This window comes from Cherax quadricarinatus, chromosome 33, assembly GCF_038502225.1.
Source record: "Cherax quadricarinatus isolate ZL_2023a chromosome 33, ASM3850222v1, whole genome shotgun sequence".
NCBI classification, from domain to species: domain Eukaryota; kingdom Metazoa; phylum Arthropoda; class Malacostraca; order Decapoda; family Parastacidae; genus Cherax; species Cherax quadricarinatus.
Window position 1 is genome coordinate 9,705,212 of NC_091324.1, and position 21,972 is coordinate 9,727,183.

Below are 21,972 nucleotides of genomic sequence, written 5' to 3' on the forward strand. Positions count from 1 at the left end.
GCGTAGACGCTTACTATAACCCACTTCTCACATCCAACCTTTATTTTACTCCACATAATCCTTGAATTAATACATTTATAGTCCCTCTTTTCCTGCCATAGCTTATCCTTCAACATTATTGCTACTCCTTCTTTAGCTCTAACTCTATTAGAAACCCCTGACCTAATCCCATTTATTCCTCTCCACTGAAACTCACCCACCCCCTTCATCTTTGTTTCACTTAAAGCCAGGATATCCAGCTTCTTCTCATTCATAACATCCACAATCATCTCTTATCATTCGCAAAACATCCACGCACATTCAGACTTCCCACTTTGACAATTTTCTTCTTATTCTTTTTAGTAATTATTACAGGAAAAGGGGTTACTAGCCCATTGTTCCCGGCATTTTAGTTGACTTTTACAACACGCATGGTTTACGGAGGAAAGATTCTTATTCCACTTCCCCATGGATATAAAAGGAAAAGTAATTAGAACAAGAACTAAGATAAAATCAACGAAAACTCAGATGAGTGTATATAAATAAACGTGTACATGTATGTTCAGTGTGATCTAAATGTAAGCAGAAGTAGCAAAACGTACCTGTAATCTTGCATATTTATGAGACAGACAAAAGACACCAGCAATCCTACCATCATGTAAAACAATTACAGGCTTTCGTTTTACACTCACTTGGCAGAACGGTAGTACCTCCCTGGGTGGTTGCTGTCTACCAACCTACTACCTATTTTTATATATATATATATATATATATATATATATATATATATATATATATATATATATATATACAAACAACAGACCAAGTGTCTTATGGTAACTAACACACCTCACAAGTGGTTATGGCTCCTCTTCTCTCTTCCTAATATTTTTTTTACATAAATTATGGTACCAACGCTCTTATATGGGTGTGAAACACGGGTTGTGAATGTTGCAGCAAGTAGTAGACTGGAAACTGGAAATTTTGTGTCTGAGGGTAATGTGTGGTATGAATTCGTAGCTTGGAGATTAGGAGATGCGGAATTACCAAAAGTATTATCCAGAAAGCTGAAGAGGGGTTGCTCAGGTGGAAGGAAGACAGGGGTAGGGGTCGTCCTAGGAAAGATTGGAGGGGGTAAAAGAGGTTTTGTGTGCGAGGGGCTTAAACATCCAGCAAGCGTGTGTGTGTTAGGACTGAGTGGAGACAAGCTGTTTTTATGACTTGACGTGCTGTTGGAGTGTTGACAAAGTATCATTTATGAAGGGATTCAGGGAAACCGGTTAGGCGGATTTGAGTCCTGGAGATGGGAAATACAGTGCCTGCACTCTGAAGGACGGGAGGGGATATTTGCAGCTTTGAACTGTATTGGCGTCCCTCTGGCAAGATAGTGATGGAGTGATGGTGAAAGTACCACCAAACCTTGATGAAACAGCCGGTGTTAAAAAACAACTTCATATTGAAAATAAACTGATGCCTTCAAAAAGCGAATAATCGGTACACGTGTTCAACTTTACGACAGGAGAGTTCAACAAACAGTAACAGACAAGCTGCACTAAAGGGGGATACATTTACGAGTGCTGCCTGAAAGGTTTTATCCAGTATCAAGGTAACCCCTTCCCCTAGGTGCCTTGATGTTGATCCAGGGCTCTTGACCCAAGAAATCGAAGCTATCCTTCCCTTTTCGAATTAAACCTGGTTAAATGCCATTTCTCAGCAACTATATGACCTTTAAAGGTTTAGCAATTCCTTACTGTAATTTTTTTTTTCTGCACTCGTGTATTTGCGACTCTAAACTGTTAACACAGTATATTGTTCATGTATGTGATTTTCTGTTTCAATTTTATAAGTGCGAAATACAGGGGTGACAGCCGACCTACTTGATATAAAGGGAAAAAAGTGGGAATTATTTACATATAAATAACACAACTGATGTTATACTCTTATCATTTTTAACCAAATATTAAATATTAAATATTAAATATTAAATATTAAAGGCAAAATTTCCCAGAATCTCAGCATTTTATATTAAATGAAAAGGTACCCCATGATTGCATGAGAGGCACAGAATATATTAGAAAATTATGAATATGTATAACTAGACTCTGGAATTTAATGGATTTTCATTCGTGGGTACCTATTTAGAGGGGTGGTCTATGTGGAAGGGAATAACGTACAATGGAAAGGAGGATGTGTTAAGGGAAGGTTATATACAAGACAAGGCAATGAGCAATGATAAATATTTTGAGAGACGAAGCCCATAAACTCTCGTTTCCTTTCATGTGAATCAGTAATATTATTCATCAAGTGATGATATTTGCTAACTTTCAAAAATTTTTATGGAAGACGTTCAAAATTTGGTCCCAGGGAGAGAGGCTTCACTGGGCTAATTTTAGCGTGATGCGTGAAGACTCAAGATGGACGGGTGTGTCATCTGTCTGAGGTGTTGACACACGCCGGGAAGAACCACTACCAGTTGTGTCAAATGTTGACACACCGCGAAAAACAACCACCAGCTATATCAAGTGGTGACACACGCTGGGAAGAACAACTGGTTGTCTGAAGTTTTGTCAGACTCTGGTCAAAACCGGTTCTTTCCGTTACTTGTAAGATAACGCGCATACATTTCTGACATTGGTCTTTCGATCGAGAATTGGCTTTTGTAAAGTTACTTCCAAACTTTATTTTAGTCTCAGATTTTTTATTATCTCTTCAGATACAAGTAGTGGTAAAACCATGACTGGATGAGCGGTTTTTTCTCGATCACTCACAGGGTCAGCCTTCCGGGAAGGCGGTGATGAAGTGCTCTTGTTTCAAGGAATTGAATATATAATCCCCTTTCATGAATCAAACCCGATTGCTTCCCATTAAGAACATAAGAATGGAGGAACACTGTAGAAGGCCTACTGGCCCATACAAGGCAGGTCCTTATCAAAACCACCACTGTGATGAACGGTTTTGAAAACCGACAAGTTGAAGAATTGAGACACTTATGCAACACATGGGAATCTTTATTGAAGAAACTTCTACTCTCCTTACCCATTTCGACTTTGAATTGGACTGATGAAGCCACTGTGTGGCGAAACGTTTCTTCAATAAAAATTCCCATGTGTTGCATAAGTGTCTCAATTCTTTAACTTGTCGGTTTTCAAAACCATTCATCACATCTGTCAGACACTGCAACATCATGGGATCTTGGTACAAAGACTTCAACTCTTGCCCAACCTTTGGACGACGACCTACTTACACTAGTGGCAGGTCCCACTGTGATCCCGCCTCCTGCTTCAACTCATCTCACTGCAATATATAAGCCACCTCTCTGGCCCTATGCTGCATTTCCTACAAGAGTGATGGACTGAACACATCGATTCCAGGTTGAGGGACTGATTACCTCAAACTTCTACTCTCCTTATCCATTTCGACTTTGTATTGGACTGATGAAGCCACTGTGTGGCGAAACGTTTCTTCAATAAAGATTCCCATGTGTTGCATAAGTGTCTCAATTCTTCAAAACCACCATTGTTGAGAGAGAAGGTCTCGACTAAAACCACCCTTTTCCAAAGCTACCCAAGTACTTACTCCCGTACCCACGACACCAATCAAACCTACCCCCTCCCATTCATATATGTGTCCAATCTCTTTTAAAAGCTACCCAGGGACCTAGCCTCAATTATCCTACTCGGAAGATCGTTCCACGCACCGACAACTCTGTTTGAAAACCAGTAATGTACAAGTCCTACGGACTCGGCGCTTCCTCGTTTAATAATAATAATAATGAGATACTTGTGCAACATGTTGGAATCTCATTCTTAAACTTATGGGTTTTCTAAACCATTTTTCACAATAATAAAGACAATTTTCAACATGGACAACCATGAAAATTAGACACATGAAACATCTGGGTATCTTGAATGTAGACGTTTCGCCATCCAGTAGCTTTATCAATACAAATTCCAGGACATAATTTGAAGACGGTAGAACTATATACAAAAGATGAGGTAATCAGTCTCGTGTGAAGAGCACCGTAATCGTGAAGAATCTGGAGTACAGAAAGGTGCTTATATACGGGCGTCAGGTGATAATGGGACAGGTAGCAAAGGCATTGTCACTGGTAGGTGCAAGTAGGTCATACCCAAGGGACGGGTTAGTAGAACTGAAGAAGGTTGTGGAGATGTCCTCTGAACCAAGATTCCATGATGCTGCAGTGTCTGACAAGTTGTACATGAATGGTATACAATACCGACAAGATGAAAATTAGACACATGCAACATCCACATTCTTCACGACTACGGTGCTCTTCACACCAACTCCAAAGCTGAGGGACTGATTACCTTATCTTTTGTATATAGTTCTCCTGTCTTCAAACTATGTCCTAGAATTTGTATTGATAAAGCCGCTGGTTGGCGAAACGTCTACATTAAAGATACCCAGATGATGCACGTGTCTAATTTTCATCTTGTCGGTATTGTATACCATTCATGTACAACATAGGAAACCGTACTCGTCCTGCGTTATAGTTTCTTTTTGGGGTGATTTTTCAGTATTGTCGTGCGCCACATTACACATTCCTTATGTGGTTGTTGGGAAAGAGCTAAACGAGCAAGCGTCATAAAAAAAAATGGGACATAGGAAGAGTAGGGTGAAAGCAGATTTAATGCAAGGAAGGACAGCTTTAGTTCCTCGGATCACGAGACCTTCACCAGCACCAAAATACCACCATGAAAGGAGCACAATGATGATGTACACAATTTTGTTTAATAAGAGTGTTACTCAAAAATAGTTTATCTACGTAAAAAAAATAAAAACGAAAAACTGAGAAATGTCTGTAGATCTTTGTATGCTATTGTGTGAGACACAAGGATGACTGTCTAAATCAACAGAGAGGATTGCCAAAGTTAAAACTGTAAAGGTATTGTGAAACACAAATCCCTGGAGTTTAAAATATTCTACAACCTAAATAAATGCAAATCTAAGTTTCCATGTAGAATAATAACTGGTCCAGCTGTCGGTCGACATTCATACAAGAAGAAACATCTCCATGCAGAGTGAACATACTCATGCATGACATTGAAATATACTCTTATTTTGGAAATAAATGGTATAAAATACCGACACAATGGAAATATAAACACATATGCAGTATAATGTGATCCTTTATTGACAACCATACCACGGGCGGGATTGAACCCGTGGTATGGTTTGTTTGCAATCGTGTCATTACGTTTTCATGAGTCTTTATTGACAACGTTTCGCCCACACAGTGGGCTTTTTCAAGTCACAAACAGATTTGTTTGTGACTTGAAAAAGCCCACTGTATGGGCGAAACGTTGTGAATAAAGAATCACATTATACTGCATATGTGTTTATATTTCCATACTCTTATTTTGTTTAAGTAATCTTTACCTGTGAGTGTGAATCTCATATTTTCCTTATTAGCTTTGCGTCCCCAGCGAAATGGCACAACTCAGCTTATTTTCCCTAGAAGACCAAGAACGTTTGAGAACTGGTATGGTGATACCAACAAGGTGTGGAAAAAAGACACTTTTGTACAGTTCAGGACATTTACTAAAGGAAACGTTTCGCCACGAGTGGCTTCTTCAGTCCAGGAACATAAGAAAGGAGGAACACTGTAGCAGGCCTACAGTCAAGGTTAATGTTTTAGTAGCTGACCTATATTCAGCTGACCAGTGTACAGTGAGAGAATTATAGCAGAAAACGCCAAATATATCTATAACTCAAGGAAAGTCAGGTTGTAGGTGGCGTTTACTTCCCTCAGTGTTTTAAAAATGGCCGAGTCAGCAGATCAGGTCAGGCAGACAACAACACCACACAACCCCCGATAAATGGAATTGAGGGGGTTTTGGAAGGATAAAACCATTGATTAAACCTTTCTGGTACCAGAATGGAAAGGAGTTAGAAGTTAATAGGTGAAGCCGGACTGTGAAGTGAGGCAGGAAGGGGAGTGTGTAATAAGGGGTTAACTGAAAGGGGTTTGTGAAGTTAAGGGAAAAGTGAGCAGTGAAAAGGGTTTTGAAGAAGAAAATTTACTAGTAATTCAGTGGTGATTGCTAAAGCAGATACTAAGTGTACTAGGTGACTGGAAAAGAGAAATAAATATTATTGTATATGAGTAAAAGAGCGAAGAGTGAAAATGGCAGGCATTAGGGGGGGGGGTACAGGCTGCCATAATTATATTTATCCTTCTTCTTCAATTCCATGAAGAAAGAAATCAGTCATGGGGGCTGGAAAAGGTGAATGGAGTAACAGTGCCCTGGACAGTAAAAGACCAACAGCTGCCATCCTACCAGAAAAGTACATGTCACTATCGCCGCAAGGTATAGCAACACCACATACCCAAACAAAAACAGTGGCACACAGCTCTTATTGTAGCGCTCTTAAGTGGTGATATCCAAATTAATCCAGGACCTCAAACTATTGTGCAGAGGCAAAACAGACAGATAAATGATGGTGATAATGACGGTCTAGTAGCTAGGAATGATAACCTTAACTCCATATGTAATGCATACATAGGTCAATGTGAGACAATACAGCCATTATTATCTCAAACACTACCAAACAGGTACATACACTGTACTAAAGTACGCATGAAAAACAGAAAAGGCACCTTATGTAAAATGTGTAAGGGGTGGGTACATGATGGATGTATGTATAATTACAGCAACGGTGCCAGAATTCATTTTGTGTGTAACAAATGCACTTTGGCACAGTTACCCTTTACCAGTGATGACATTGATTTACCTAATTTTAATACAAATGACCCATTGCCATATACTGATGATGATAATTGTTTTATGAAAACAGGCCTTCACTTTATTCATGTCAACGCAAGATCACTTCTTCCTAAATTGGCAGAGATTAGGATTCTAGCTAACAAAATTAGGGCGGCAGTTATAACCATCTCTGAACCCTGGTTGGATGATACGGTGACTGACGACGAGGTCAAAATAGAAGGTTACAATATAAAACGCTTAGATAGGAACAGAAAGGGTGGTGGAGTATGTGCCTACATTAGAAATGACTTAGCTTACAACCCAAGACCTGATTTAAATAACGTTAAACTGAAGATTCTATGGTTTGAAGTGCTGCTTCCCAAGACCAAACCCATCTTAGTAGGAACTAGTTACCGCCCTCCTACCCAGGACCAGTTCTTAGAAGAATTTTCCAGAGTCTTGTCCGGACTTGAAAACAATTGAGAGACAATAATACTGGGCGACTTCAATATCTGTTTTCAGCAGCAAAATAACGGGCTATGCAAAAGGTATAAGCAAATTCTAGGTTTAAATAGTTACACTCAACTAATTAATACACCAACCCGGATCACACAGTTCTCAGCCACCCTAATTGACCACATACTTTGTAACCGCTCTGAGAACATTAGTCACTCAGGCGTCATTACCACAGGTCTTAGTGATCATTTCATCATTTACTGCACCAGGAAAATCACTAGGGATAGGATAGGCCTACACAGGACAATAAAAATGAGGTCAACTAGAAACTACAGTAAAGAAACACTGGTAAATAGGCTACACAATTGTGACTGGACAGAGATAACAAGTTGCACGGACGTAAACGATGCCTGGGAAAAATTTAAAACAATGTTCACTACCATCCTTGATAATATTGCACCAATTAAAGAGGTTAGGATTAAACGAAGAACTGAACCCTGGATGACTACTGAGATATTAGGTAATATGAAATTCAGAGACCAGCTGCTAAAAAGATTTAAAGCAAACAGACAGGATATTGCAGCACTAAATGAATTCCAAAGGGTGAGGAACAGAGTACAGAGACTTATAAAATGAGCAAAGGCAAAGCACTATTGCACAAAAATTGAAGAGTATAAGCATAGCCCCAGAAAGCTCTGGCAACAACTAAAACAGTTGGGGTATAGCCATAAGCCAGTAGATAGGTCTAACATAGTACTCACTATCGATAATGAGGTATGCCACGAAACATCTAAGGTGGCAAATTGCTTTAATTCTTACTACACACCTGTTGCATCAACACTAGCAAGTAAACTACCAGCTGCATCAAATACCTTTAACACAGACTCTGATAAGTTTCAGACATACTATACCAATAAAGGGGTAACCCCAAACAGTTGTCAACTAGTAAGTGTATCTCATGACTTTATTCAAAAAGAACTAAGCAGGTTAAACCCAACTAAGAGCACAGGCCCTGATAACATCCCGTCTAAGTTCCTAAAAGATGGTGCTTCTGAACTGTCAATCCCTATTGCTCACATAATAAATCTATCAATCACCATTAATACCGTACCGGAGGGGTTCAAGGAGGCCAGAGTTACTCCTATCTTCAAGAAAAATATTAGGTCTGATGTCAGCAACTATAGGCCTGTTAGTATACTCAGTATAATATCCAAAATTCTAGAGAGGGCGGTGTACTCTCAAGTAGTTAAGTACCTTAATGACAACAACATTCTCCATAGCTATCAATCGGGCTTTAGAAGATCTTACTCAACCGGTATGGTAACCTTAGACCTGCAAAAGGCCTTCGATACTGTCAACCACAATATATTATGTACGAAACTTCAAGCTATCGGTATAGGTTCTGTAGACTGGTTTAAGTCCTACCTTAGCAACAGGAGACAAATTGTCAAAATCAACAAAACGGAATCAGAACCCCTGCCGACAACATGTGGAGTTCCCCAAGGTAGTATTCTGGGTCCCTTATTATTCTTATGTTATGTCAATGACATGCCTATCAGTGTCAAGTGCAAACTCCTATTGTATGCAGATGACAATGCCCTGTTAGTGTGTCAGGTAAAGACCCACAAGATATAGCTAATGTTTTAACACTGGAACTGGAGTCCTGCAGCAAATGGTTAGTAGACAACAAACTATCATTACACCTAGGGAAAACTGAAGCCATTCTCTTTGGCACGAAACATAAACTGAGAAGGGTAAATAATTTTAATGTCCAGTGTAATGGGGAGCCCATCACTTTGGTTTCATCAGTAAAATACCTGGGAATCCCCTTTGACCCATGCATGCCAGGAAAATTGATAGGGAACAGTGTAGTAAAGAAAGCGAATGCCAGACTGAAGTTCCTGTATAGACAAGCAGAGTGTCTACCTACTGAGGCTCGCAGGACCCTATGTCTAGCCCTTATACAATGCCATATGGATTACGCTTGCTCTTCATGGTACTCTGCCTTGACAAAAAAACCTGAAAGATAGACTGCAAATCACCCAGAACAAAATCGTAAGATTCATCCTGGGGCTGGGACCAAGAGAACATGTAGGCCAGGATGAATTACAGCAGTTGGATATGCTGAATGTTGAAGACAGAGTAAAACAACTGAAGCTAAATCATGTTTATAAAATTGCTCACAAACAGTGTCCAGAATATCTTGCTGTCAATTTTGTCAAGGTTGGGAACCAAAGCAATCATAGTACTAGGGGGAGAGAGCACAACTTTGTAGTACCCACAGTCAGTGGCCAGGCTTCAAACACCTTTTATTGTACAGCAATAAAGGAATGGAACAGACTACCCGCACATGTCAAAACCAGTCATAGCATGAACAAGTTCAAGAAGAGTGCCAAAAGGTGTCTGATGAATGTAGCTACAGAAAGGGAGGGGAATGATTTTCTATTTTTTAGCTAACACACGTGTAAATTTTACCTTATTCCTAGTAATGACCCTCGTATTGTAGATAGTCTTAATGACCCTCGTGTAGTAGATAGTCTTTTTAGTATGATAATAAGATGTTATCTTCATTATAGAATAATAAGAAAATATTATAACCTTCATATTATAATAATAAGGTAAAAGGACCCCAATGGAAATAAGTCACTCTGTCTGACTTTTTTTGGGTTATCCTAGGTTCTCTACACATATGCTGCTATGTATGATAATTCTATGTAACTGTATTTGTGTATACCTGAATAAACTTACTTACTTACTTACCCATACTAGGCAAGTCATTCTCAAACCCAGTAACAAAAAAAAAATTGCAAATCCATTTTCAGTGCTACCTAAAGGCTAATCCTATTAACTCATGTGCAAATCTAACCCCTCTCATGTATTTACCTAACCTAAATTTGAAGCTACCAAAGGTTTCAGCTTCACTGACCCTACTAGACAAACTGTTCCACTCATCTCGACTACTCTGTTTCCAAACCAATACCTTCCTTGGCGACGTACATTCTCATGTTTCGACTCTAAGTCTGTTGTCTGGTGTTCAGGTTTTCCTCTGTCTATGCTGAGATCTTTCTCCACTCCGCACCCCGAGTTGTTATTTGTGTAACCAGTCGTGCAATAAGCGCGTCAACGTCAAGTGCTGGACTGAGCTGCAGAAGACTCACTTTTAAAGACTTTAAATTAATTTAATATTAATTAGCACACTGTAATGATCGTTGCTGAGATTTCAATGATTGATTTCATCACTGAAGTTTAATATATCGAATTATAATTACACGTGCCAAAATCCTCCTCGCTATATTCGGCAGATCGTAAGGATTAAAATTTCCCCTCAGATAATTAAATATGAGTCTTTCCACTTAATAGGAATTACCAAGCACTTCATTGTCCCTGTTTCATTATTCCCGCATCAGCGTTGTATGTGTCTCATGTTTAACTTAATTGGAAAGTGAGAGATGGAAATCCACCTTGTCGATAATCCTACTCCAGATTTCCTCCCATGACCCGGTTGAGTGTCTAAACTCTTACCCGAGTGTCTGTTTGACTGTACCTGACTATCTGAGTGTCCGTTTGCGTGTACCTGACTATCTGAGTGTTCGTTTCACTGTACTTGACTTGAGTGTCACTTCGGTGTCCGCCTGGCTGTATCTGAGTGACCATCTGATTGGCTATACCTGAGTGCACATTTGACTGTCTGTACCCGAGTGACCATTTGACTGTCTGTACCTGGGTGACCATTTGACTGTCTGTACCCGAGTGACCATTTGACTGTCTGTACCCGAGTGACCATTTGACTAGTCGTATATGAGAGTTCATCTGACCGGCTGTACTTGAATTCATATGGGTGTAAAAAGAAAACACAAAAGTAGTATAATATGATCCTTTACTTACAACGTTTCGCCCACAAACAGATCTGCCTGGTTGAATAGTACATGAGTATTTATAGGATTGAGAATCAGGTGGAGAATGTTGGTAGGTTGAATATGAGACGGACCTTACAGATCCGTCTCATATCCAATCTACCTAGAATTCTCCACCTGACTCTCCATCCTATAAAGACTCATACTATACACCCAGGAAGGTCTGTTTGTGACTTGATAAAGCCCACTCTGTGGGCGAAACGTTCTCAATAAAGAATCACATTATACTGTTTTTGTGTTTATTTTTCCACTGTGTCGGTATTTTATACCGACTGACTGGCTGTACCTCAGGGGATATCGATGTACGGTTATGATTAACAGAAATGAAAGGCCCCTTGGTGAGGTCAAATAGGCTAAGAATAAGTTTGGGGACAATTGTTTTTTAAAGGGTAAGAGAAAGTGCCAGGGTTTTAAGTTGCTGCGAGTTTGGACGGGCACTTTCAGGCAAGTTGTGGTTCAGCATGAGACAAATGGTTCTGAGTAGGCGGTGCAGGTCACAGATGCTCGGTACTACACCTCAGAGTTACAGGAGATAACAGACTCAATTCATGACTGAACACAACAACTTGGGGCTTTCTCTATGTCCAAAGCCCATTTATAAGAACATAAGAAAGGAGCACTGCAGCAGACCTACTGGCTCATGCTAGGCAGGCCCAAGTCACCTATCGGCCTAAGCTAGTCAGGTCCAAGTTATGTAGATCTCTGGGAAAGTTAGTTTGTAGGTTATTTATATTAAATGTAGGAGTAGGTGCACAGGAAATACATACATGATAATGTGTCTCTAGTTTGTCAATCTGATACTTAGCGCGTTTCAATAGGCATTTAAAGTTGGGGTATTTGCCGTATCCCGGATTGACTCATTGCTGACCAAGTCCTGCTAACTAGCGATAAATATCCAACGCAGTAGCTTGTTCAGAATACCCTGTGGTTTCAGGAGGATGGTCTTGGTAGTAAAGGAGAATGCTAATGATGTGTATGTGACGAGGGGGCCGGATGAGAGCTAGAGGTGTAGCTTTACTTGGAGAAGAACTCGCACTTGTAGAGACTACTGAGAGCTTTGCTGGCTATTGCGTGTTTTATGAAGATATGTGTTCTCACCTATTTGTGGTTGCAGGGGTCAAGTCACAGCTCTTGGACCCCGCCTCTTCACTGATTGCTACTAGGTCCGCTCTCTCCCTGCTCCATGAGCTTTATCATGCCTCGTCTTAAAACTATGTATGGTTCCTGCCTCCTGTGTGTGTGTGTGTAGGCTGACCTCTACTGTTGTAGCTGTGTCAGAGAAGGGTGTGAATGTACGAGTGTTGGAGGGTTAAGTTCAACAAGTGGCGAGTTTTTCTTGTTGTTAAAATGTGATTTGTTATATTTGTTTGCGTTTGTCTTTATGCATCATTTATTCCCACGTGATCCTGTCATCTCCATTTTGATTTTTTTTTGTGATAAATTATGTCTCATTCTGTGTGAGATTAGTATAGAGGATGCAGAGTGTAAGCGTTAGGAGAGAACATTGCGGGATACCTGAATGAACAGGAAAGTACTCTTAAGTTAGTGCTGGAGCTAGATTTTCATGGTTTAGTTATCTAGGGAGTTGCAAGGGAAATTTCGGCTATTAATTGGTTGAAGTTGCTACCGATTTTGTACTTAACCCCGTCGTACTTGATAGTGTCATACTATCAAGTTGAGAAATTATGGAAATTAAGGTTTTCTTACCAAAAAAATAGTGCAAAATTCCGGCAACATGTTCATGCAATCAGCTTGTTTCTATCATATTTCTATGTTTTTTTTTTTTTTTTTTTTTTCAAAAATGTAATTTTTATGCTTTTGCTGTCATCAAGAGGACATGTTGGCAATTAATGTGTTTTTTTCTTTTACTCCAAAAATTACTATTGTTATGATTGTTTCACTCTAGATACTCAACATGGCAAGTTCTGTGAGGACTAAAGTGAAGAGCACAGAGTTGTTGCTGTTCAGTTGCCTCTGGGTTATCAACAATGATAGGGGTTTGCAACATGCTCAAATTTGGTGTTTCATCTCCATAGAGTTTTATAGAAACAAAAATTTGAATAACTCTTGAATAAGTTATTGACATTTGTTTTATTTTTTTTCAAAGAGTAATAATAGGAGTGTCATGATTTTTTCACACAATATTGATGAATGATGGTTCCATTAGTCTTCAGAGGGGATTTGCAATATGTTTTACCATTTTGTTTTTATTGACTCTTATTCTCCCAAAAAACTCCTAAAAAAACACAAATTTCAAAATTTTTATAATGCAATCTATTGACATTTCTAGCAAAAAACTTTGAAATTTAGATAATATAACTCTTTATCTTTCATCTGATGTTGACTAGAACACTGTACAACTTACCAATTTTGTAGGCCAGGGAGGGTTTTATGATAAATAAAATTTTGCAATATCTTGCAACTTTGCAACAAGAAGTCAATACAAACAAGTGTGTAGGATGCAAACTGCTTTTTAAATCATAGGATAAAGTTTCATTTGAAATTGGACCAACAAAAAAAAAATGAAAGGGCCTTCGCCCCTTTCAATAAGCGCGCCTTGGGTTGATCTGAGTTACCTGAAACCGAATTCTATATATAAGATGTTATTATTTTTAAAGTTTTTGCATGAGCGTTGGTTGACTTTCAAAGGTTTTAACTAGTGTTTCTAGTTAGTGATTGATTGGAATAGTGTGGAAAGTAGCCAGAGGCAAGAGACTCGCTGACAATGTTGGTGAAGGCTGTGATGATGTGGTTAACGCCAGAGGGAGGTAGAACTTTCGATACTTGTGTTACTGAGAGTAGTGTCGTAGTGTCGCATTTCTATGTCAAGGATTTTTGGACTGCAGAGTGGTGAAGTGGGTAGATGGAAAATATTCTCCCAGTTGGTTCTGACAACCAATGTATACAATTCGTCTCTCCGAAATTCAACAATCACTCTCTTAAAACGTACCCACAGGGGTCAGTCCACTTACCTTTTCTCTTTCTGTTTATCCTCAATCTCTTTTTGCAATTTTATTCTATTCCACTCTTTCTTCTTCCTATTCTTGTCATCGATCTCACAGCCTAACGAAAAATTTGTGTTAGAGACCTTACTATTGTGCGTGGTGAGATTGACTCTTGCTACATTTCCAGAAATTCTTTAGTAATTCTTTGTTGCTCTGATTTTTTTGTGAGAGTGATCCAGTAGTCTTTGTGGCCATCTTCGAGGTTGTAGTATGTGGGAGATCTCAGAATACTTGACCATATCCGCATATGTATCGTTTAGTACGAGTGTCGTTTTGCAAGAATTGTCTTAGAAACAATGTTGCGTGCAGCTTTAGGAACGTTTGAAGTATATCTAGTTTATTGTCTAAGATGGGCTTGTTACTGTAGTTGTGATTTAGGTTCATGTTCTCAATTTAGTGTTTGAAAGCTTCTCATCTGGCACTGCTGTTGATGAAGGTGGGTGTTCTAGAAAAGAGTATGAAATTATGGGATACATGCAGTGTGACTGGGACGTAATCACAGCCTGTAAATAGACCTGGGGTTAGGCAGTGTTGTTAGAGGTGAGAGCTTGCCCTATTGGTGAGAGCACTTATGAAACGCAGATGTTTAAAACCATGCCAAGGTCTCTTTAGTGCAGTGAGTTGGTGTGGTTAAAATCAGCACGTCAGTATATGGTTTTGTGGTTTTTGAGTGATATGATGATCAGGTTACTGTAGAAGGGTGTGAGCCATGATGAGGAGGGGTGACGCGAGGCAGTGACAATGAGGTGAGTGACGGCATTTAAAGTACGAATCCGAGGTGGCTGCTAGGCAATATTGACTTATTTCGTGGGAGAGTCTGGGTCCCGTGTAGACCATCACAATCAAGGTGATTATGGCCACAAGCCGATGACAGTACCGTAGAATACAAGTAGGTCGAAAAAAAAAGGAAGTAAAGAAATGGGATGAGTAGAGAAAGGATGCTGATATTATCTGAGTAAGGGGTGTCCAGAAACAGCTCACTGATGAGGTCTTGATCCAGCAGACAAATTATGGCAGAAAAGTCACCTAAGTCATGAGTTTAAATTACACTACACAGCTGAATAATTAAAAAGACAGTCAATACCGCCTCTTCTGAATGGACACTTAACAGATAAGAACGGAGATGCAGGTTGTTTAATTCTCACAAGGTCAGGGGGTGAGGTTATCAAAAAGTGCAGCATGGACAGAGCACTGTGAGGTGGAACACTACTATAATCTACTGATGCAGGCACATTGTGGTGTCCAGATCATCCTCAGCACAGCAATACGAAGTTTACAACAGCAGTAAATTTACACACCTGTTTTATTTGCTGGCGGTGAACATGTTCTAAGAATGGTGATGGTGGCGAATATTAGTTAACTCACGACAGAATGATCGTCAATGGCAACGGGCGTGCCTGTGTGTTGGGGTAGGGAAGAGGAAAGGAAATATTCATAACGTGAGCCCCAGTAAAGTCACAGAAGGCGGGACGAACCTATCAGTGTCAATACTACCTGAGTGACTAGTACATTCAAACTGAATATTATTATATTTATGGAGAAATGCTGCACGAGCAGGGGTTTAGTCCACGGAAATGAAGGGTGGTTACACTTAATTAATCAAGGTACGCCCACATCCCTTAAAGAAACTTAACACTAAGAGTAATGATCAAGTATCCTACCGCAGCTCTGATCTAACTGGCTGACTCATCCGAGGGGTGACTGTGACCCAGCTTTCACCTAGCTGGCTGACTGACACGGGGGGGGGGGGGGGGGTGACTGTGCCCCAGCATTAATCTAACTGGCTAACTGATAGGGGGTGGGGTGACTGTGCCCCAGTTTTCACCTAACTGGCTGACTATGATCCTGACAGAGTTGCTAGGTGAGTGTCCAGCTCACGTTGCCACTTGTTGGAGTTGGTGGGGGGCGACGCTGCCTGTGTTCACTGTTAATTGTTTTTGGAACTGTCATTGTCGCTGCGTATGGTGCTCCCGCTGTGTTTACAAAAGTTTGGTTTTTTGTTTCTCTGTTTGTTTAGCTGATAGGCTTCCGAAAATGTTATTGTGCATCGTCGCCCACTGTGGTAGAAATGCTGTGGTCACTCTCCTTGCATTGTTGTTCAGCGTGGTGACTATCCTTGCATGGTCCCTCACTGTGTTGACTCTCCTTGCATGGTCCTTCACTGTGTTGACTCTCCTTGCATGGTTCCTGACTGTGGTGACTCTAGTTGCATGGTCCCTCACTGTGTTGACTCTCCTTGCATGGTCCTTCACTGTGTTGACTCTCTTTGCATGGTCCCTCACTGTGGTGACTCTAGTTGCATGGTCCCTCACTGTGGTGACTCTCTTTGCATGGTCCCTCACTGTGGTGACTCTCCTTGCATGGTCCTTCACTGTGTTGACTCTCCTTGCATGGTTCCTGACTGTGGTGACTCTAGTTGCATGGTCCCTCACTGTGTTGACTCTCCTTGCATGGTCCTTCACTGTGTTGACTCTCCTTGCATGGTCCCTCACTGTGGTGACTCTAGTTGCATGGTCCCTCACTGTGGTGACGCTCCTTGCATGGTTGTTCAGCGTGGTGACTCTTCTTGCATGGTCCCTCACTGTGTTGGCTCTAGTTGCATGGTCCCTCACTGTGTTGACTCTCCTTGCATGGTCCCTCACTGTGCTGACTTTCCTTGCATGGTCCTTCACTGTGTTGAATCTAGTCGCATGGTCCCTCACTGTGTTGACTCTCCTTGCATGGTCCCTCACTGTGTTGACTCTCCTTGCATGGTCCTTCACTGTACTGACTCTACTTGCATGGTCCCTCACTGTTTTGACTCTCTTTGCATGGTTCATCATTGTGTTGACTCTCCTTGCATGGTCCTTCACTGTATTGACTCTATTTGCATGGCCCTTCACTGTATTGACTCTCTTTGCATGGTTCATCATTGTGTTGAACCTCCTCGCATGGTCCCTCACTGTGGTGACTCTCCTTGCATGGTCCCTCACTGTGGTGACTCACCTTGCATGGTCCCTCACTGTGGTGACTCTCCTTGCATGGTCTCTCACTGTGGTGACTCTCCTTGCATGGTCTCTCACTGTGGTGACTCACCTTGCATGGTCGCTCACTGCGGTGAATCTCCTCGCATGGTCCTTCACTGTGTTGACTCACCTTGCATGGTCCCTCACCGTGGTGACTCTCCATAAAAGATTCCCTCACTGTGGTGACTCTCCCTGCATGGTCCCTCACTGTGGTGATTCTCCTTGCATGATCCCTCACTGTGGTGACTCACCTTGCATGGTCCCTCACCGTGGTGACTCACCTTGCATGGTCCCTCACTGTGGTGACTCTCCTTGCATGGTCTCTCACTGTGGTGACTCTCCTTGCAAGATTCCCTCACTGTGGTGACTCTCCTTGCATGGTCCTTCACTGTGGTGACTCTCCTTGCATGGTCTTTCACTGTGGTGACTCACCTTGCATGGTCCTTCACTGTGGTGACTCACCTTGCATGGTCCTTCACTGTGGTGACTCTCCTTGCATGGGCTCTCACTGTGGTGACTCACCCTGCATGGTCCTTCACTGTGGTGACTCACCTTGCATGGTCCTTCACTGTGGTGACTCTCCTTGCATGGTCCTTCACTGTGGTGAATCTCCTTGCATGGTCCTTCACTGTGGTGACTCTCCTTGCATGGTCTCTCACTGTGGTGACTCACCTTGCGTGGTCGCTCACTGCGGTGAATCTCCTCGCATGGTCCTTCACTGTGTTGACTCACCTTGCATGGTCCCTCACCGTGGTGACTCTCCATAAAAGATTCCCTCACTGTGGTGACTCTCCCTGCATGGTCCCTCACTGTGGTGATTCTCCTTGCATGATCCCTCACTGTGGTGACTCACCTTGCATGGTCCCTCACCGTGGTGACTCACCTTGCATGGTCCCTCACTGTGGTGAATGTCCTCGCATGGTCCCTCACTGTGGTGACTCACCTTGCATGGTATCTCACTGTGGTGACTCACCTTGCATGATCCCTCACTGTGGTGAATGTCCTCGCATGGTCCCTCACTGTGGTGACTCACCTTGCATGGTCCCTCACTGTGGTAACTCACCTTGCATGGTCCCTCACCGTGGTGACTCACCTTGCTTGGTCCCTCACTGTGGTGACTCACATTGCATCGTCTCTCACTGTGGTGACTCACCTTGCATGGTCCCTCACCGTGGTGACTCACCTTGCATGGTCCCTCACTGTGGTGACTCGCCTTGCATGGTCCCTCACCGTGGTGACTCACCTTGCATGGTCCCTCACCGTGGTGACTCACCTTGCATGGTCCCTCACTGTGGTGACTCGCCTTGCATGGTCTCTCACCGTTGTGACTCATGTTGCATGGTCCCTCACTGTGGTGACTCACCTTGCATGGTCCCTCACTGAGGTGACTCACCTTGCATGGTCCCTCAGCGTGGTGACTCACTTTGCATGGTCCCTCACTGTGGTGACTCACCTTGCATGGTCCCTCACTGAGGTGACTCACCTTGCATGATCCGTCACTGTGCTGACTCACCGTGCATGGTCCCTCACCGTGGTGACTCACCTTGCATGGTCCCTCACTGAGGTGACTCTCCTTGCAAGATTCCCTCACTGTGTGGTGACTCTCCCTGCATGGTCCCTCACTGTAGTGATTCTCCTTGCATGATCCCTCACTGTGGTGACTCACATTGCATGGTCCCTCACCGTGGTAACTAACCTTGCATGGTCCCTCACTGTGGTGACTCACCTTGCATGGTCCCTCACTGTGTTGACTCATCTTGCATGGTCCCTCACCGTGGTGACTCACCTTGCATGGCCCCTCACTGTGGTGACTCACCTTGCATGGTCTCTCACTGTGGTGACTCACATTGCATCGTCTCTCACTGTGGTGACTCACCTTGCATGGTCCCTCACCGTGGTGACTCACCTTGCATGGTCCCTCACTGTGGTGACTCGCCTTGCATGGTCCCTCACCGTGGTGACTCACCTTGCATGGTCCCTCACCGTGGTGACTCACCTTGCATGGTCCCTCACTGTGGTGACTCGCCTTGCATGGTCTCTCACCGTGGTGACTCATCTTGCATGGTCCCTCACTGTGGTGACTCACTTTGCATGGTCCCTCACTGTGGTGACTAACCTTGCATGATCCCTCACTGTGCTGACTCACTTTGCATGGTCCCTCACCGTGGTGACTCACGTTGCATGGTCCCTCACTGAGGTGACTCTCCTTGCAAGATTCCCTCACTGTGTGGTGACTCTCCCTGCATGGTCCCTCACTGTAGTGATTCTCCTTGCATGATCCCTCACTGTGGTGACTCGCCTTGCATGGTCCCTCACCGTGGTGACTCACCTTGCATGGTCCCTCACCGTGGTGACTCACCTTGCATGGTCCCTCACTGTGGTGACTCGCCTTGCATGGTCTCTCACCGTGGTGACTCATCTTGCATGGTCCCTCACTGTGGTGACTCACTTTGCACGGTCCCTCACTGTGGTGACTAACCTTGCATGATCCCTCACTGTGCTGACTCACTTTGCATGGTCCCTCACCGTGGTGACTCACGTTGCATGGTCCCTCACTGAGGTGACTCTCCTTGCAAGATTCCCTCACTGTGTGGTGACTCTCCCTGCATGGTCCCTCACTGTAGTGATTCTCCTTGCATGATCCCTCACTGTGGTGACTCACATTGCATGGTCCCTCACCGTGGTAACTAACCTTGCATGGTCCCTCACTGTGGTGACTCACCTTGCATGGTCCCTCACTGTGTTGACTCATCTTGCATGGTCCCTCACCGTGGTGACTCACCTTGCATGGCCCCTCACTGTGGTGACTCACCTTGCATGGTCTCTCACTGTGGTGACTCACCTTGCATGGTCCCTCACTGTGGTGAATGTCCTCGCATGGTCCCTCACTGTGGTAACTCACCTTGCATGGTCCCTCACTGTGGTGACTCACCTTGCAGGGTCCCTCACCGTGGTGACTCACCTTGCATGGTCCCTCACTGAGGTGACTCACCTTGCATGGTCCCTCACCGTGGTGACTCACTTTGCATGGTCCCTCACTGTGGTGAATGTCCTCGCATGGTCCCTCACTGTGGTAACTCACCTTGCATGGTCCCTCACTGTAGTGACTCACCTTGCATGGTCCCTCACCGTGGTGACTCACCTTGCATGGTCCCTCACTGAGGTGACTCACCTTGCATGGTCCCTCACCGTGGTGACTCACTTTGCATGGTCCCTCACTGTGGTGACTAACCTTGCATGATCCCTCACTGTGCTGACTCACCTTGCATGGTCCCTCACCGTGGTGACTCACCTTGCATGGTCCCTCACTGTGGTGACTCTCCTTGCAAGATTCCCTCACTGTGTGGTGACTCTCCCTGCATGGTCCCTCACTGTGGTGATTCTCCTTGCATGATCCCCCACTGTGGTGACTCACATTGCATGGTCCCTCACCGTGGTAACTAACCTTGCATGGTCCCCTCACTGTGGTGACTCACCTTGCATGGTTCCTCACTGTGTTGACTCACCTTGCATGGTCCCTCACCGTGGTGACTCACCTTGCATGGCCCCTCACTGTGGTGACTCACCTTGCATGGTCCCTCACTGTGGTGACTCACCTTGCATGGTCCCTCACCGTGGTGACTCACCTTGCATGGTCCCTCACCGTGGTGACTCACCTTGCATGGTCCCTCACCGTGGTGACTCACCTTGCATGGTCCCTCACCGTGGTGACTCACCTTGCATGGTCCCTCACCGTGGTGACTCACCTTGCATGGTCCCTCACCGTGGTGACTCACCTTGCATGGTCCCTCAGTCTGGTGACTCACCTTGCATGGTCCCTCACCGTGGTGACTCACCTTGCATGGTCCCTCACCGTGGTGACTCACCTTGCATGGTCCCTCACCGTGGTGACTCACCTTGCATGGTCCCTCACTCTGGTGACTCTTTAAAATAAGACTTTTTTTGGTATTTGAAGTAGGTTTTCTATTTTTTGCTCAAGTGTATTTTTTGCCTTTTTCTGGGTGTAGTATTATTATTATTATAATCAAAAAGAAGCGCTAAGCCACAAGGACTATACAGCTCTGGGTGTAGTAGTAACTGATTTTATTGGGTTAGCTATCTCATTATTCTTGTACCTGACCTTCCCTGTATCCAGAAGGATAAATGGATAGAAAAAAAAAAGTTTGATCTCGGTGTTTATGGGTAATCACCAGTATGAGTTAGCGTGGGCTGAGATGCAGCACTCTGCCCTTTGCTCACTCTGGAGCAGCTGGTCCCCTCAAGGAAGGTTCCTTGATGTTGGTGAGGGGCTCTTGATTTAGGGAATTGGATCTGTGCTCCAGTTTCCCGAATTAAGCCTGAATGCCTTCCACATCCCCCCCCCCAGGCGCTGTATAATCCTCCGGGTTTAGCGCTTCCCCCTTAATAATAATAATAATAATGGAGCAGCTGGCTGATCTTAGTTTCCATGTATAGAGTCTGTCTCTATACTGTGACATAATTAAAGCCCTTAAATATTTTTAAACTGTAAAATACTTTCTAAGATCTATTTCAAATACGTGTAAAGATGATTAAGACACTTGTGCCACAACTGGGTATCTTTACCGTTCAAACGTTTCTCCTACACAGTAGACTTCTTCAGTCAAATACACCTGCTGCTTCTGTATTTGACTGAAGAAGCCTGCTGTGTAGGCGCAACGTTTCAACAATAAAGATACCCAACTGCTACACATGTCTTAATCATCAACTTGTCTATATTTTATACTATTTTCAACATGAGTGTAAAGTTTCTTACCACCCATCCCTTACTCCTGTCTACGTCTTTGAGGATTTTTCTCATATTATTGTCTCTTCCTAATCTACTCTCCTTCAATGACGCAGAATAGAAATCTTGATGCTTTTTTGT